The sequence below is a fragment of the Chiloscyllium plagiosum genome, chromosome 14 (genome assembly GCF_004010195.1).
Source record: "Chiloscyllium plagiosum isolate BGI_BamShark_2017 chromosome 14, ASM401019v2, whole genome shotgun sequence".
Taxonomy (NCBI): Eukaryota; Metazoa; Chordata; class Chondrichthyes; order Orectolobiformes; family Hemiscylliidae; genus Chiloscyllium; species Chiloscyllium plagiosum.
This window is the reverse complement of record NC_057723.1, coordinates 77189218-77203304: the sequence shown is the minus strand read 5'-3', so window position 1 is coordinate 77203304 and position 14087 is coordinate 77189218. Positions and strand designations below refer to the sequence as shown.

Here is a 14087-nt window from a genome sequence, read left to right as displayed (position 1 = left end):
TCCTCCTCACCGTTTTCTGTAGCTAATATAAACCTTTTTAGGGACAAATCACTATTATAAGTTTCCTTTAATAGCACTTGACCCATTTGATTCCCTAGAATCAGATGTAGGAATATTGAATTTGAAGCACACTGATCAATAAATTCTCCTGATTGACCATTAGCAATCTTCACCAGCCCTGCCCTTACAGTATTGTTATCCCAGAGTATGTCAGAATGAATAATATCTCCTATTATTACTAGTATATAGGTTTACAACTTTTGCCATGATCCCAGCCAATGGTGAAATTGAATAAACTGGCTTGATATTTAAATTTTGCAGTTAACATGGTTAGTCACTGAAACATTTGCATGATGCTGAAAAATTCTTTAACAGACTATAAATTTATTATGCAAGAGAATAAAAAGCTATATTTTCTGTATATACGTACAGAAAGATTTAATAAATATCAAAGCAAAATTTCAACCTGTTTCCCAAAGTTACCCTTTACTGCATTTCTATTCCAGAAATAAACCACTCCTATCAAGTTTTTAAACTTAGATATTCCAGTTTTTCTTTACAATTCCTTTCTGAACCTATTCTGAAACCTGAACCTCTAAGGTGGCTTAAGATTTTCAGTTTTAACAAGTTGAACACTTCTATCCAACTTGCCTGGTTTGTAAACTACGCAGGCTAGCAAACACTTCTGCTGATATGACTCCATTCAGGGGAGTGAACTGTAAAATTTGGTTCTCCTACCAAAAAAACTATCCTCATCTGAACTAAATGCTGGATTCTGAATTAGAACTTGAAACCTACTGTCTCAAGTTAAAACTAAACTAAATACCTAAATGTGTTTTACTATATCTGTTATAAACTCATTAGCATAAACATTTTATCAAGTGCCACTACATGGGTGCACCACTTAGAACATAGAACATACGTTTATCCAGTGGCCATTTAAATGCCCTTAAAATGGTGAGTCTACTACTGTTGTAGGCAGGGTGTTCCATGCCCCTATTACTCTCTGAGTAAAGAAACTACCTCTGACATCTGTCCTATATCTATCACTCCTCAATCTAAAGCTATGTCCCCTCGTGCTAGCCATCACGATCTGAGTAAAAAGGCTCTCACTATCCACCCTATCTAATCCTCTGATTATCTTGAATATCTGTATTAAGTCAGCTCTCAGCCTTCTCTCGAAGGAAAACAGCCCCAAGTCCCTCAGCCTTTCCTTAGAAGACCTTCCCTCCATACCAGGCAACATGCTAGTAAATCACCTTTTGAACCCTTTCCAAAGTTTCCATATCCCTCCTATAATGCGGCGAACAGAACTCTGTGCGATACTCCAACTGCGGCCGCGTCAGAGTGAATCACCTCACACCTTTTAGCATTAAACTCTTTTTGCCACCTCTCAGCCCAGTTCTGCAGCTTACCTATGTCCTCCTAACCTGCAACATCCTTCAGCACTATCCACAACTCCACCAACCTTTAGTGTCATCTGCAAATTTACTAACCTGTTCTTCTACGCCCTCATCCAGGTCATTTGTAGAGATGACAAATAGAAGTGACCCCAGAACAGATCTTTGCAGTACACCACTAGTAACTGAATTCCAGAATGAACGTTTCCCATCAACCACCATCCACTTTCTTCTTTCAGCTAGCCAATTTCTGATCCAAACCGCCAAATCACCCCCAATCCCATGCCTCTGGCTACTTTACTACATTAACGGACTGCCTTTGAATAACATATTTAGGTCACTATCCAAATAACTTTCTAACCTTTCTCTTAAAAACTTCACACAACTGACCAAAAATCTCTAGTTTAAATGGAAATACTAAATAATGCATGCATTATCTAATTTTCTGTAAACAACTGTCTTGAATGTTTGCTTCTTTATCTTTCCTAATAGTTGATCTACAGAATGCACTAATATTGTAATAGTACCTCATATAGAATTAGGTTTACTGTCACATGTAAAGTCTGTGGTGTTGGAAAAGCACAGCCGGTTAGGCAGCATCTGAGGAGCAGCAGAGTTGAGGTTTTGAACATAACTCTTCCTCCGTAGTAGATTCAGTTAGAGAAATGTTATGCAGTTATGCTTTGTTTTCCAGGATTAAGGAACAAAATTATCCTAGGTTCCTGATTGATACCTAGCAATGTCTTTCGGAAGTACGGACATTTGCGTCCAAAGCTATTTCAGATGAACAGCTGTGTCAGCACTTTGCATATTTATTACTCTAGCACAACTCTAATGCTTTAATTTACTTAACAATATACAAAATTGAGGAGTTGATGGCTTAGTGGTATTTTGCTGTTAATCCAGAGACTCAACCGATGTTCTGGGGACCTGGGTTCAAATCCCGACAGTGAATGGTGGAAATTGAAGTCAGTAAAAATCTGGAATTAAGAGTCTAACAATGACCATTTAATCAATTTTCAGAAAAGCCCATCTGATTCACTAATGTCCTTTAAGAAAGGAAACTGTCATTCTTACCTGATCTGGCAACTTCAGATCCACAGCTATGCCATTGACTTTTAATTGCCCTCCTGGGCAATTACTGATGGGTAATAAATAATGGTCTAGCCAGCGATATCATCATTTTATGAATAGGAGTGTAGTGAATGTAGAAACTAGGAGTAGCACTAGACAATTTAGTTCCTTGACCTTGCTCTGCCATTTAGAATGATCATTGCTGAATTCCTCTTGGCGTAACTCTACTTCCTGTCTGCCCTCCATTACCCTTAAAATTCTGTCTATCTCCTCAAATTTGCTCAATGCCCCAGTATCCACCATACTCTAGAATAGTGAATTCCACAGATTCACGCACTTTTTGAGAAGCAATTTATTTTCTCAGCTCTTTCTCAAATCTGCTACCCCTTCAACTGAAAATCTGACCCCTTGTTCTAGAATGTTCCACATGAGGCATTGTCTGTCTACTGTGTCAATTCCCTTTAGCATATTTCAATTCAATCTCTCATTCTTCTAAAGTCCAGAGAATCTCTATCTCTCAAGACAAACCCATCTCTGGAATCAATCTAGTGAATGTCCTCTGAACTGCAACTACATTTCTCTGAGTAAGGGGACCAAAATTTTATGCAATATTCTGGCTGTGGACTAATTAATTCCTTATACAGTTACAATACTGCTTCAGTACTGTTATACTCTGTTCCTTTAGCAATAAGTGACTAAACTCCAATTGGCTTCCTTATTACTGGCTGTGCTTGTACAAGTCAGAGGGTACACAGATTCCTCTGCACCAAAACATTCAAGTTTCTGTCCATTTCAATAATAAGTTGGCTTTCTGTTTCTCCAATCAAAATGGATAACTTGTTTATTGAAGTTAAACTTCATGTGCCAAATTATGGCACATTCACTTAACCTATCCTGGGTGTAGGTTTGCTCGCTTGCTCAGCGAGCAAACCAACATCCAGAAACTCAACCGGAGCTACAAATCTTCTCAAATCTCGCTAACACCTATGGGCACAATACACTAAAACTGGCCCGAAAATGGGATACCAATGCCATCCGACAGAGTGCCACCTGCGAAAGCTGTACATCCTGCACAAATGCCTAAGGAAACCGGTACTACCTAAATGTCTTAAATACAAACCTCCCCTTAACACCCCACTAGCCACCAGCCCAGCGGGCAAACTACATCCAGAATCTCCACCTGAGCTACAAATCTTCTCAAAACTTGCTAACTTAACCTATCCATATGTAAGTTTATTATTTCTTCATTGCAACTTAATTTCCCATCTGTTTTTGTGTTATCTGCAAATTTGGCTATAATACGTTCTATTCCTGCCTCCAAGTAATTTAATGTAGATCCTAAATAGTTAGGGCCCAAGGACCGAACCCTGTGAAGCCCCACTAGTCACATCTTGCCAACCAGAAAAAGACCCATTTATCCTGACTCTCCACTTTCTGTTGGTTAGCCATTCCTCTATCTAAGCTAATAAATTATCCCAACTCTGAGTGATCTTATCTGGTGTATTATTCTTTTTGAGGCACCTTTACAAAATGACTTATAGAAGACTGGATTTACTTCATCTACAGGATGTCCATTATTCATCTTGCTTGTTAATCCTCTAATAACTCCAGCAAATTAGTCGAACATGGCTTACTCTTCACAAAACCACATTAATTCTGAAGGATTGTATTGACTTTCCAAATGTTCTGTTATTACTTCCTTAATAATGGATAGTAATGATTTCCCAGTGGCACACATTAAACTTAACTAGTCTATAGTTTCCTACTTTCTGACTCTCTCCCTTTTTGAATAACAGTATTAGCATTTTGCCAATCCATTGTAACTTCTGCATCCGGGAAATTTTGGATCCACTATCTACTGTCACTTCCTTTTAAGTCCCTAGATAGGTAATAGGCCGTGGGGTCTTGTCTGTCTTCAGTCCCAATAGTTTTCTCAGTACTTTTTTCCTTACTGATTGTTCAAAGTTCCTCTCTTTCTATAGCCTCTGCATTACCTGTTACTAGGAATGGTATTACCATCGTTGCTGTGAAAAGTGCTGCAAAATATTGATTTAGTAACTGCCATTATTCCCCATGATTAACTCTCCAGTATCTTTTTTCATGGAATTTAATTTTAACTTCTCTCTTCCCTTTTTCTATATGTGTAGAAGCTTTTGCTGTATGTTTATATTTTGTTTCTTTCATAAATCACCATTGCTTTTTCTATTACTTTTCTAGTAACAACTTCAATCATTAAAAATTTCCCAGTCTTCCAGGTTGCCATCCACCTTTAGATTAGATTACCTACAGTATAGAAACAGGCCAATTGGCCCAACAAGTCTGCACCGACCCTCCGAATTGTCTTTGTAACAGCTTTAATTTCCTTAGCCATTGATGTTTTCTCCCCTACCCCTTACAATTATTTCTTCCTTGCTCATATATATTTAAATTGAAAATCTCCTTAAACATCCACCAGTACTCATCAACTGGCTAAATCTGTTTAGCCAGAGTAGACTGTGTGATTACCTTTGTTTAACTCCAGTGTGATCGCATAGGACTCCAGTTTCTTGCACTCAACTGTATTTGAAATTCTAACCTGCTATGACCACTCTTTCCTATACTACCCTTGGTATCATGAGATTTTTTAATCCCACTTCATTTGGTAATACCAAATGCAAAATATTCTTCTCCCTGGTTGGTTGATTGCAAAACACATTGCTTCAAGAAGCAATCCCTAATACATTCAATGAACTCTCCCTCAAAACAACCTTTGCAACTTTGAATAGTCCAGTTTATATGCATGTTAATAAAATGCACGAAGATTATTGTACCTTCTCTCACAAGCTCCCAGTATTTCCTGGTTTATACGTGTCGAGAATGTGGTGTTGGAAAAGCACAGCAGGTCAGGCAGCATCAGAGGAATAGGAGAATTGACATTTTCGGCATAAGCCTGACTAAGGACTTAAGCTTGAAATGTCAATTCTCCTGCTCCTCGGGTGCTGCCTGACCCCCTCTGTTTTTCCAGCACCGCACTCTTGACTCTGATCTCCAGCATCTGTGATTCTCACTTTTTCTTGGTTTATACTGTGTCCTACTGTGGGACTACTGTTGGGGATCCTATACATTACTTCCACCGGGGTGATTTTCCCTTGCCCTTTTTTTTATTTCTACCCAGACTGATTCCATCTTGATTTCCAGTGCTGATATCATTTCTCACTACAGCACTGATCACTTCCTTATACTAAAAAAAAACTGCACCACTTCCTTTTCCTTCTGCTTACCCTTTCAAATTTGGTCTCGCTGCAGCCACTTTTCAGTTGCCCCCAAATCGTGTCCATTTGCGCAGTTAGCTTAATTTTATTCCAAATGCATCGTATATTCAGATACAAAGTCCTTAATTTTGTTCTATTATCAAATTTCCCTACTTATATATAGCTTGGTGCAATATGACTCATGCTTTCAGTCCCTTTCTATCCTCTGGGAACAATCGGCTTCATCATTAACCTGCGCTCCTTAGCTTCTCCCTTAACTTTTGATTTTATCATTTGCTATGCAACTAAACCCTTTCTCCTATTAGTTTAAATCCCTGTCTACGGCCCTATTTGCGTTATTTGTTAGGACTCTGGTCCAGTATGATACACACGGAGCCCCCCTTCTGAACAGTTCTCTCCTTCCCTAATACTGGTGACAATGTCCCGTATGAGTTCAAAATTATTTCTCTCACGCTGAACTTTTGAGTCACACATTTAGCTCTTTAATTTTATTGATGTTGTGCCAGTTAGGTTGTCTCTCTCAAATAGTAACTTGAGATTATTACCTTTTTTGGTTCTGCTTAATTTAACCACAGCTCTTGTACATCTCAGCAATCTTCCTCATTCTGCCTATATCATTAGTTACTTCGTGGACCATGACAGCTGGATCTTTTCACTCCCACTCCAAGGGAAGGCAACAAAGCCTCCGGGACTCTTGATCTTGTCTGCAGAACAATGTCTGTTAGACTTTAAGACATAGGAACAGAAATTAGGCCTTTCAGCCCAACGGATTAGCTCTGCCATTTAATAATGTCTGATAAGTTTCTCATCCCCCAGTCTCCCACTTTCTCACCATAAACCTTGATCCCTTTCATATTCAAGAACCTGTCTATTTCTGTCTTAAATATACTCTATGACCTCGCCTCCACATCCTTCAGTGGCAATGAGTGGCATAGATTCATCACTCTCTGGCTGAAGAAGTTTCTCCTTATCTCTGTTCTAAAAGGTCTCCCCTTTACTCTAAGTTATCCCCCACCCCCCCCCCCCCCCCCCCCCCCCCCCGATTCTTCTCAACTCCATCAAGTATCAACCCAGAATCCTCGACCATTCCTCATATATTAAGCTTTTCATTCCTGGGACCATTCTCGTGAACCCCCTCTGAACATGCTCCAGGGCCAGTGCATCCTTCCTGAGATATGGGGCCCAAAACTCTGCACAATACTCCAAATATGGTCTGACCAGAGCCTTTTGGAGCCGCAAGTACCTCCCTGCTTTTATATTCAAGTCCTCTCGAAATAAATGTCATCATTGCATTTGCCTTCCTAATTACTCCACCTGCAAGCTTATCTTTAGAGTCATAGAGATGTACAGCATGGAAATAGACCCTTCGGTCCAACCTGTCCATTCTGACCAGATATCCCAACCCAATCTAGTCCCACCTGCCCGCACCCGGCTCATATCTCTCCAAACCCTTCCTATTCATATACCCATTCAAATTCCTCTTAAATGTTTCAATTGTACCAGCCTCCTCCATTTCCTCTGGCAGCTCATTCCATACCCGTACCACCCTCTGCGTGAAAAAGTTGCCCCTTAGGTCTCTTTTATAGCTTTCCCCTCTCACCCTAAACCTATGCCCTCTAGTTCTGGACTCCCCAACCCCAGGGAAAAGACTTTGCCTATTTACCCTATTCATGCCCTGCATAATTTTGTAAACCTCTGTAAGGTCACACCTCAGCCTCCGACGCTCCAGGGAAAACAACCCCAACCTGTTCAGCCTCTCCTGAAGCTCAAATCCTCCAACCCTGGCAACATCCTTGTAAATCTTTTCTGAACCCTTTCAAGTTTCACAACATTTTTCTGATAGGAAGGAGACCAGAATTGCACGTAATATTCCAACAGTGGCCTAACCAATGTCCTGTACAGCCGTAACATGATCTCCCAAATCCTGTACTCCGTACTCTGACCAATAAGAGAGAGCATACCAAACGCCACCTTCACAATCATATCTACCTGCGACTTCACTTTCAAGGAGCTATGAACCTGCAGTCCAAGATCTCTTTGTTCAGCAACATCTCCCTAGGACCTTACCATTAAGTGTATAAGTCATCCTCAGATTTGCTTTCCCAAAATGCAGCAGCTCGCATTTATCTGAGTTAAGCTCCATCTGCCACTTCTCAGCCCATTGGCCCATCTGGTCAAGATCTTGTTGTAATCTGAGGTAACCCTCTTTGCTGTTCACTACACTCCAAATTTGGTGTCATCTGCAAACTTACTAACTGGTACCTCTTATGCTCGCATCCAAATCATTTATGCAAATGACAAAAAGTAGAGGACCCAGCACTGATCCTTGTGGCACTCCTCTGGTCATAGGCTCCAGTCTGCAAAACAACCCTCCACCACCACCCTCTGTCTTCTACCTTTGAGTCAGCTCTGTATCCAAATGGCTAGTTCTCCCTGTTATCCATGAGATCTAACTTTGCTAATCAGTCTCCCAAGGGGAACCTTGTCGAATGCCTTACTGAAGTCCATATAGATCACATCTACTACTCCACCCTCATCAATTCTCTTTTGTTACTTCAAAAAAAACTCAATCAAATTTGTGAGACATGATTTCCCACGCATAAAGCCATGTTGACTATTTTACCTATCCCTTGCCTTTCCAAATACATGTACATCCTGTCCCTCAGGATTCCCTCCAACAACTTGCCCACCACCAAGGTCAGGCTCACTGGTCTATAGTTCCCTGGTTTGTCCTTACCACCATCTTGGACTAGAGCTCCCAAGTCTCTTTGCACTTCAGACTTCTGAATTTTCTCCTGATTTTAAAAAATAGCCCATGCCTCTATTCTTCCTACCAAAGTACATGACCTCACACTTTCCCATGTATTCCATCTGCCACTTCTTTGCCCACTCTCCTAACCTGTCCAAATTCTTCTGCGGCCTCACAGCTGCCTCAATGCTACTGACCCTCTATCTTTGTATTGTCTGCAAACATAGCCAGAATGGCCTCCGTTCCTTCATCTAGATTGTTAATGTATAAAGTGAAAAGTTGTAGTCCCAACACTGACCCTTGCAGAACACCACTTGTTACTGGCTGCCATTCCTGAGAAGGACCCTTTTATCCCTTGCTTTCTGCCAGACAGCCAAGCTTCTATCCTTACTAGCACCTTGTGTCTAACACCATGGGCCCTTAACTTACTCAGCCTCCTGTGTGGCACCTTGTCAAAGGCCTTCTTGAAGTCCAGGTGGATAACATCCATTGGCTTTCCTTGTTCCACTGACTATCCATGATTACAACTACATTTCTTCTTCCCTCTTTTGAATGGCTTCCTGTACCATGGTGCTGTTCCAGTCCACACAGCAAGAATCTTGAAGGCAAGGGCTGCGCCTCCTCCAGCACTACTTCTTAAATCCCTTTATCTGCTTCACTAATAATCTCCTCCTTCATTAAAATCAGGACATTATTACTAAGCCAGTTAATGTTCAATTGACCTACTCGCAAATATCCGTAATGTGATAGAAGGATCTCTGCAGATAAACATTTGCCTTTTTATAACTTCTTAAAAACTGGCATTCTAAGTAACCACGTAAACTCGTTCTAACCAATTTACCTTTCTTAAACACAGTTGTCTATGATAATATTGACATAAATAACTAAATGAGCCCTAATGTTTCACTTTTTTGTGATTATTTATCCACTCAGATTTGACTTTGGCACATCACTTAACAATGTTTTGAGATTAAGTTTTAAATGACCAGTGCAACAATTATGATTTTTTTAAACCACTTTTTAAAGTTACGCTGTGCATATGTTTGCATTCACAATGAGTCACCAGTTGAAATTATCACTACTAAAGGTCAGTATTAGTTTTTTACTGTATTAACAGTGTTAGAATAGTAGTAGAGCCAGGTTTCACTTCTACTTTTAGCTAATGCTAATCGTAAAATTTTAAAATGGAAAAAGAATATACCAGGAATGGAATTGTGAGGGTAGCTGTAACTGAATTGCAAGCATTTCCTGTCTTGTTTTTTACTGACAGAATACATCCAGACTTAACCTTGTTCTCATGATCTGAAAACCTAAACGTGATTACATAAGCAAAAATATTCTCTAAAATTTTGTGATATTGATATAATTTTGATAGATATTGGAGAATTCTTTCAACGTTTTATTCATTGGTTGAATTCAAAACAAATTTGTAATTACAAGTGGAATTTTGTGGAGTCTAAGCTGTTGTTCAGCATGTTACCAATTACCTTTTCTAAAAATGGTCACTGCACCTTGCGCCAAACAGTGGGTATTTAACAGGCTGGTGTTGAGTTGCTCTCTTTTAACAATGCATAGACTGTAGGTATAGGCATAATGCTGTGACAAAGGCATTTCCACAATTTTGACCCAGTAATAATGAAGGGATAGTGATTTACATTGTGCCAAGTCATGATGCTGTGGCTTGGAGCGGGGCTTTCAGATAGTGGTGCTTCTATGCAGCTGCCACCCTTGTGCTACCAGGCAGTTAGGGTTTAGGATTTGGAAGGTACTGTCAGATGATATACATTGCTGCCACTGCAGCAATGGTGTGGTAGTGAATGTTAAAGGTGGTAGATAGGATACCAATGAGTGGATTGCTTTGCATTGCAAGTTCTCAATATTGTTGGAGTTACACTCCACTAGGCAAGTGGAGAGTGTTCGTTGCCGAGTTATTATTGGGCAGCCTTTGGAGAGTCAGAATGTGAATTACTGTCTGCAGAATTCCCAACCTCTGATCTGGGAAGCCACAGTACGTACTTCACTGGAGCAGTTCCGTTTCTGGCCAATGGTAACCTATAAGATATTAATGGTGGGGCATTCAGCAGCAGTAATGCCACTGAATGTCAAGGGATGATGGTTGGATTGTCTTGTTAGAGGTCTTTATCCAGGGCTTGTTTGACCCGAATATTACGTACCACTTATCAGCTGAAGTCTGGATGTTGTCCAGGTCTTGCTGCATATGGACACAGACTGTCCCAGTACCTGAAATCACAAATGCTGAACATTGTGAAATTGTCTGTGAGCATCATAACTTATGGAAGATTTTCATTGAGGCTGTTGATAGCCTAAGACACTCCCTGAGGAAAACTGATATCCTGGGACTAAAGTGATTGACCTCAACACTGTCAGCCATCTTCCTTTTCACTGGCCATGACTCCAACCAATTGAGTGTTTTGCTCCTGATTCCCATTGGCTCCAGTTTTGTTAAGGCTTGTTGTTGTCAAACTTGGTCATAAGCTGTTTTGATGTCACATTGATTTCATCCTTGAATTTAGCTTTGAATTAGGGCTACGTTGCCCTGGTGTGACCCAACAGCGAGCAAATCATTAGAGAGCAAGTGCCACTTGATAATTGGCCAGGTTGGATTGTCTTGACTCTGAGGACAGGACAATCTTGGACAATTTTCTATAACACCAGCTAGATGCCAACACAAGTCTACAGATTGCTGCTGGGTCTTTGCAGTATCCAATGCCTTCAGTCATTTCTTGATATCATGAAGTGAATTGAAAGGCTAAAGGCAGGCACCTGTGATGCTAGAGACACAGGCCGAAATGGATTATATATTTGGCAACTCTGGCTGAAGATGGTTTATGACTGTTTCTGCTTTGTCTTTTGCATAGATATGTTGGGCTCTGCATTGATTTGAGAATTTGTATGTGCATGGAGCTGCTACCCTGGATCGTTGTTTATTTGTCAGCATATTTATGACTGGATGTACAGGGGCTACAGATTTCAGATATAATTTGTTGGTTGTGGGATCGCTATGCTCTGTCGATTGTATGCAACTTATTCAGTTTGGCATGCATTTAGTCTTGTGTACTGTAATGTCATCAGATTTACATTTCATTTTTAGGTATGCTTGTTGAAGTTCCATTCTTGTCCTTCGACTCTATTGAACAACAGTTGATCGTATGGCTTGATGATAGTAGTGTTGGAGGGTATAATAGATTAAGAGGTTGCAGGCTGTGGTTGTATGTAATGAAGCTGCTGATGTTTAGTCTTGGTTGCTAGATCTGTTCAAAACCTGTGCCGATTCTCACAATGGTGGTACAGTGAGTGGCATTCTTCGTGTGATGAAGAGTCATTGTGTTCACAAGCACTGTGCTGTGGTTACTCCTATCAATGATGTCACTAGCAGATGCATATATGGTAGGTTGTTTTGGTGAGGACACAGTCAAGTATGTTTTCCCTATTGTTGATTCCTTCCTAACCTGTCTCAGGCTGGTCATTCAGCCATGTCCTTCAGTGATGCAACTGTGCTACCCTTGAATATTGAAGCCCACACCACCCAGAATTCTTCCCAGAGTTAGTGTGCATCTGCCATTGTTAGAATTACAGATGCCTTTTAAGGGTCAACTAGGATAGTTCTAGAGTTAGTATTTGTAGAAGGTCTGTCTTCAAATTTTATGTTTGTGATGGGAGTACTAGGGTTCATAATCTTGGATTGCTCAAATGTACCAACATCGCAAAGCTGAAAAAGTTTGTTTTTGTTAATTGGTTTTGTCAGTATTATCTTGAGATTTTTCATGGCCAGAACATTAATGGGAATGAAACCACTGGGTTATTCAATGGGTGAGTTTCTGCTTGGATTCAGAATTGGCTTGCCCATAGAAGGCAGAAGGTAGTGTGAAAGTGTTTTTCTGTTTGGAAGTCCGTGACTAGTGGTGTTCCACAGGGATCTGTACAGGGACCCCTGCTGATGATTTATATAAATGACTTGAATGAAGATATAGATGGGTGGGTTAGTAAATTTGCAGACGATACAAAGATTGGTGGAGTTTGGATCATGTAGAAGGTTGTCAAAGGGTACATTGGGATATATGAGCAGAGAAATAGCAGACTCCCTTTAATCTGGGAAGTAAGGTGCTGCACTTTGGGAAATGAAATGTTAAGGAAAAATATATAGTTAATGGCAGGACTCTGAACAACATTGATATACAGAGGAATCTTGGGATTCAAGTACATAGCTCCCTGAAAGTGGCCATGCAAATAGATTGGGTGGTAAAGAGGAGGTATGGCATGTTGCCTTTATTGGTCAGGGAATTGAGTACAAGAGTGAGGATGTATGTTGCAGCTTTATAAAACTTTGGTTAGGCCACATAGTATTGCATTCTGGTTGCTACATTTCAGGAAGGATGTGGAGGCTTTGAAGAGGGTGCAGAAGAGGTTTACCAGGAAGCTGCCTAGATTAGAGGGTATGAGCTATAAAAAGAGGCTAGAAAACTGGTGATTTTCTCTGGAGTGGTGGAAGTTGAACAGAGACTTGATACTCTACAAAATTGAGATGCATAGATAGGGCTAATGGTCGAATCTTTTTTTTCTCAGTTGGAAGTCTAATCCTAGGCGCATGCATTTAAGGTGAGGGGGAAAAGTTCAAAGGAAATGAGAGGCAGGTTTTTTACAGAATAAGGTGGGTGAACTTAAGGCGTGGATCGGTACTTGGGACTACGATGTTGTGGCCATCCCGGAAACGTGGATAGAAGAGGGACAGGAATGGTTGTTCGAGGTTCCTGGTTACAGATGTTTTCAGTAAGTTTAGGGAGGTTGGTAAAAAAGGAGGGGGGGGTGGCGTTGCTAATTAGAAATGGTATAACGGCTGCAGAAAGGCAGTTCGAGGGGGATCTGCCTTTGGAGGTAGTATGGGCTGAAGTCAGAAATAGGAAAGGAGCAGTCACCTTGTTGGGTGTTTACTATAGGCCCCCCAGTAGCAGCAGAGATGTGGAGAAACAGATTTTGGAAAGGTGCAGAAGCCACAGGTTGTAGTAGTCATGGGCGACTTCAACTTCCCAAATATTGATTGGAAGCTCTTTAGATCAAGTAGATTGGACGGGGCGGTGTTTGTGCAGCGTGTCCAGGAAGCTTTTCTAACTCAGTATGTAGATTGTCCGACCAGAGGGGAGGCCATATTAGATTTGGTACTTGGTAACGAACCGGGACAAGTGATGGGCTTGTTAGTGGCTGAACAGTTTGGTGATGGAGACCACAATTCTGTGACTTTCACCTTGGTTATGGAGAGAGATAGGTCCGTGCAACAGGGTAGGTTTTACAATTGGGGAAAGGGTAATTACGATGCTGTAAGACAGAACCTGAGGAGCATAAGTTGGGAGCATAGGCTGTCGGGGAAGGATGTCGTGGAAATGTGGAACTTTTTCAAGGAACAGATACGATGTGTCCTTGATATGTATGTACCTGTCAGGCAGGAAAGAAATGGTCGTGTGAGGGAACCTTGGTTGGCGAGGGAGGTTGAATGTCTTGTAAAGAGGAAGAAGGAGGCTTAAATAAGGTTGAGGAAACAGGGTTCAGACAGAGCAGTGGAGGGATACAGGATAGCCAGAAGGAACCTGAAGAAAGGGA

At 40.9% G+C, this 14087-nt stretch overlaps 1 protein-coding gene across 1 annotated transcript in view; it reads left to right on the top strand.

The window, feature by feature from the left end:
- LOC122556864 (histone-lysine N-methyltransferase NSD2-like) overlaps positions 1-14087 on the top strand; it is a 278778-nt gene that overhangs the window by 85066 nt on the left and 179625 nt on the right. The window lies entirely within an intron of this gene.